Genomic DNA, 4,233 nt, shown 5'->3' with positions numbered 1-4,233 from the left:
AACCCGAATCAAATATGGCCCATTTTGCACACCCCTAATATGCATTCTTTTGTGTTGGGAAATTTTATACAGTTCCGATTCACATTTCTATATTCCCACCCAGTTCTCTGAGACACATATCTCTAGTCCAATCAAGCAAGGAAAGTCTGAATCATGGCATGTGACCATTTTTGTTATGTAGCATAGTCTTATTAGCATTTGCTATCTCAGCTCACTGAATCTGACCTCACAGATGCACCCTTTCTCACATGCTAATGATTATGACTGAATCAGTTCTGGGATTAGTTTATCTGTAAGGTGAAATAGTGACACACCCAGCAGTAAGTGGTTCAGTGTATCAGGACTCCACAGCAGCCTAACAGTTAAAACAGTCATTGAATGTATTAAAATATATGACATTATGTACTTGAAACTAGATTTCATTATCATCTATAAATAGAAATTTTGGGAGGAGAAAATCCACATTTAGAATTGTCATTTATTATTTCCCCTTTCATATTTAATAAATTTTCTTCAGTCCCACAAATATGGCATAACAGAAAGCTGTGAGAATCATCATCTGGATACAAAAGAATATTAAATCTAAACAGGGTCTTAATGCAGTTCATTAAGGGTTTTAAATGAAGTGTTAGCTAATCAACATTCTACTTTCCTATGTTCTAATTAAGTGATAATCAGTAATCGCCATTGTCTCAGATATACGAAGCAATAAAAATTCTTCCCAAGTACAAAATAAAGTGCCACAACATTAATTGAATAATGTAGTAAGTATTTTTTTTTAATCTTAACCTTTTGGGGAGGTTTTGTTGCATTGTTTTGTTTTAATTATAAGAAGTAAAACAGGATGAGGTTTGATAAGGTTTTCCTCATAAAACAGCACATTCACATTAACATAACACTGAGTTCTTAAGTATAGTTAGATGTTCTTCCACTCCATGTGTTTGAAGTCATCTCCAAAAAGACTGGTGGAATCATAAATCTAAATCTGTAAGTTGTCTTTCAATTCCTTTTCAGTCAAGCAGCTGGTGTATGCTTTGATCTGTACTCCTGCTGGATTAGTATACTCCAAATCTATCAGTCTTGCGGATAGCTCATTTCTTCTTCTCAGTTCCTTATTGGATAAGTGATATATAAGTTATTGATGAAATAGTCATAGTTATCATCCTAAACATGCTTAGTCAATAATTTATGCTTTTTGTCTTAAAAAAATATAAAAACATGTAGAAGTGTTCAGAGGGTGACAGATACCATCAGCATCTTGAGTGAATCAGTTTCCATATCCTGTAGGGAAAAATTATAATACTTACAATAATGATAATTAAAATGTAACCCACAGTTACTGTAAGGAAATACCCTTACAGTATTTATTAATAATTTATTAATAATAGTTATTATTGCTATTTCTTATTCTAAGTGCAAAATTATTATATGCCAGATGCCACTTCCATAGCCAAATGGTTAGTTTTCAACAGAGTGAAAAATTAATATTGGAGGTATCCATGGTTTTACTAAGACTGAAATTGCTTAATTTTGAAAATGTGTATAATTCTTACTGATAATCATTAAAAGGGAAAATGTGAAGATGGGAAAATTATTTAAGATTTTTTAGGTTTCTCAAAATTAGAGAAAGTTATGTTATTTAGATTAGTCCTAGCTAAATACTGTAAGAAAATTCAGAAGTCTAGTACCCTAGCCATGATAGTACCCTGGCCATTAATAGTATCCTGGCCATGAGATCCCATGTTAATTATAAATTATCAGTGTAACATGCACTTGAAGTAAATCTGGGTGAATAATATTGGGAACATATTAGCCAAAAATGTTGATTCAAATTGACTGAATTATTTGTGAATCTATGCTGAATTTGGCAAATATTTTTTGCCAAAACAATGCAAAACCTGAAAAAATTGAAACATTTTATTTTAAATACATTCGGTACTGTATTTCATTTCCAAAGAGCATTTCAAGATCAAATATGCCCAAGGTCTCTTCTGGAGAATGTAATGGAATTGTGTAGATCATTTGTTATATACTGCAACATTTGTCTTCAGTCCAAGAAAATGTAAGAGGAGAGAGCCAGATTTTTAATATCTTTCTGTATTTTGGTGTGCACAGTGCAGAGCAGGACAATTCAGCTTGAAGCTCCCATTAATACTCAATTACTGAATTTGTTTCCTAAGCTGCCCGTAGAAAGCTTTCAAACCCAATCCAAGACCTGAGTCATTCATACTACAGTGAGTTTAATGTTCAGTAGTTGGTCAGTGAAATACCAGCACCAATATCTGTAGTGATGACTGGGTCCCCATAACTGAATACTGAATCTGGATACAAGTAAGTGCTTTTCTAGCCTTGCTTAATATGGAACATCCCTCATTAGGATAATGGTGTTTTTCACAGTACTGTTTTATGGGCCTAGAGGGAGAACTGTCTTCACTGATGGAGGATACATTTCCATGGAAATTATATTTAGCTGCTGGCTAACTGCTTCAGACTGTGATTCTGTCTGTTAAAGACAAAATGGGGTTGTAGCAGAATTAGGATAAAGGCCAGTATATTTTCACCTGACTTAGCTGATCAGAAGGAGAGAAGACCACAGTAACTCTGTAGGGTTACATCTTTCTGAAGATCCAGAAAATGACTATTTTTTACCAAAACCTGTTGTTTTGGTAGCATACAGCTAGTCAGCTGTTAATTGAAATGCTGCTAGTGAAGACCCACAGAGTCTAGGAAGAGATGCTGCATTTGTTCCTGGATAAATTGTGCCTGAATGTTTGCCATGGAACAATAATATTCCAGAACTGGCATGCACACATATCACCCTTCTAATCAGGGTTTAATGAATAACTCAATTCACTGCTGCTTTTCTCCCATTGGTTCAATGATGCAATCCCAGGATAAGTGTACAGACATATTTTGAAAACCCCTGGGACAAACTGTTACTACTTCTTATCCAGGAACCTTTTTTTAGGATGTTTCCTAGGACAACATAGATGTCTGTACACTTACACTTTGTGTGGGATAAAATGATTTATCCTGGGAGAAATATGACATCTGTTTGCACCCAGACTGTTTGCTAAAAAGATTCTACAGTGTTTGGATTTGAACTGAGATGTTACAGTTCTTTCTGAGCTCTGTAGAGTTTGGGTTATGTTATGTTATAATCACACTATAATGCCTGAAATGCCATCTCAGAATGATAATTCTCTGATCAGCCTAGTAGCCCTTTTCTGCATGGGGTCCATCTGGAATTAATCTTTTTTGAACATGTATGAGTAGGGACATCACAGATTAGGAATGTCCCTTGTGGCAGCTGAAAAGTATGTCTGTGTGATTAAAGTGCTTGCTGAAGGCTCTATGAAGATTAGACCAAGTGTTTTCTGTATTTGTTTAGATATTAAGCTATAAGTTGTTGCCAAAAGCCTAATTATAGCTTAAGATGTAGTGAGACCTTGTATAAAGTAAAGCCTAGTAAATTTAGCAAAGCCTAGAAGTAGTAAGGCCCTGTGGCGTAGTTAAAATTACCTTATCAAAGGAATGCAAAGCTTGTACTGCTATTGGTCAGTCTAAGGATAGTTAAAGAAAAAGAAATTTAAGTGGTCATATGTTTTCAGTGTCTTTCAAAAGCTATAAATTAGCTGAAATATTTGGAAACCATTCAGAAGAAAGATGCAGCTCTGTGAAAAGGATTAGTTAGCTGTTGCCTGGATCAGTGGGCCCGTGGACCTCGAGGAGCCCAAGAACTGCATTCCAGGGTCCTTCCTGGCACCCCTCAGACAGCGTTGTTCAGGGACACCTGATCTCGCTGAACTTTGTGGAAAGAGACGCTTGCTGTGTATGGGGCATCAGAGGGACTGCCGATAAGTTGCCGATGTGAATTGCTTTTGTCTGTCATCGTTTGTCTTGTTACTACGCGTAGTTATGTTTTTGTTAAGTCAATAAATCTTTCTTACCTTTCTACCCCGACCACACTCTCAATGTAAACCTTCTGCAGGCTGCTGGGACAGTCCCTAATGATGATCACATGATTAGGGACATCACTAAAACACAGCAGAAGGTTACGACATAGTGGTGTTCTGTTTGCCATGCCCCTCCCCAGCTTGCTGAGTGGCTGAGAGGCAATTAATTCTGCAGTTTTTGCCCCTCAGCCACTCAATGAATGGCCAGAGGGGAGGGCCAGGGGCCCACACAGTGAAAAGAGCAAAATTAAAGGCACCAGTGTGCTGCAAACTTCCA

General features: G+C 36.5%; 1 long non-coding RNA gene across 1 annotated transcript; it reads right to left on the bottom strand.

Moving 5' to 3' along the window:
- Positions 1 to 491: 491 nt before the first annotated feature.
- Positions 492 to 3,997, bottom strand: LOC149872735 (uncharacterized). The gene is made up of 3 exons (XR_016439795.1): positions 3,951 to 3,997; positions 1,249 to 1,281; positions 492 to 1,111 (listed from the first exon to the last, which is right to left on the bottom strand). It is a non-coding gene; the product is annotated as an uncharacterized LOC149872735 (long non-coding RNA).
- Between the last annotated feature and the right edge of the window lie 236 nt (positions 3,998 to 4,233).

The sequence above is a fragment of the Crocodylus siamensis genome, chromosome 1 (assembly GCF_052110815.1).
Source record: "Crocodylus siamensis isolate JL-2025a chromosome 1, ASM5211081v1, whole genome shotgun sequence".
Classification (NCBI taxonomy): Eukaryota; Metazoa; Chordata; order Crocodylia; family Crocodylidae; genus Crocodylus; species Crocodylus siamensis.
This window is presented reverse-complemented; position numbering and strand designations above follow the sequence as displayed.